An 850-nucleotide genomic window follows, 5' to 3' on the forward strand; every position below is an offset into this window, starting at 1 on the left:
TGAGATAAACGACTTTTTCTGTTTTATTACATTTCTCAAAAGTGACGATTATCTTGATCAACCTACAGAGATAATAAGATAAATAGCATTAATGTACGTTTACAACCCGAGTTTGATAATGATCTGATGTATGGTTTTTGTTTTGTTGGGCATTTTGTGGACTTACTTGGTTTTGTCACTTTTTTCCATTATATCAGATCTAAAAAATTTGACAGATCTAAGCAAGTGGACTTACTTGGTTTTGTCAAAACATTTGGAAGAAAAAGTAATGCTTTTTTTTAGGATGAAAGTCGCTTGTTCATTTCAATGCGTTATTCTTTCAAGTGCCAGGAGAAACGTTCCGTATAACTCTCGCTTACTCTATTCACATGTCGTATGCACATTAGAGCGCTTACTTCCCTTTGCTTATTTGATCTCTGAACCACGCTCTGGCTCATTTCGGTACGATTCTCACAGATACTTTCGAAGCGAACCTGTAACAATGTGTGCGTTTGTGTGTTTGTTTTGATTAAAACCAGTCTTGATCTAAGGACTATGTCCAGTCAAGAATAAAAGCTGGTTCTTGTGTATGACTGTGTACGTGAGTGTTAGTTTGAGTGCCTTGGAGAATGATGAGCATATCAGATTGCGGTGATTTGCTAAAATACATATTATTCACGTACAATTTTTTAAGCTACACAGCATGTTTTTTTTGTTCCGGTAATGTTTTGTTGTTGTAAGTTTGGGTGGTACGGTTACTACTATAGTTACAGCCTTAAATCACATTATTTGAAATTCAAATCAAACACTATTTACCCGGGTTTGATGTCTTAAAAATCGTTTCTTGAAATTGTTATTAAGAAATATTTCT

Source organism: Littorina saxatilis, linkage group LG16, assembly GCF_037325665.1.
Source record: "Littorina saxatilis isolate snail1 linkage group LG16, US_GU_Lsax_2.0, whole genome shotgun sequence".
NCBI classification, from domain to species: Eukaryota; Metazoa; Mollusca; class Gastropoda; order Littorinimorpha; family Littorinidae; genus Littorina; species Littorina saxatilis.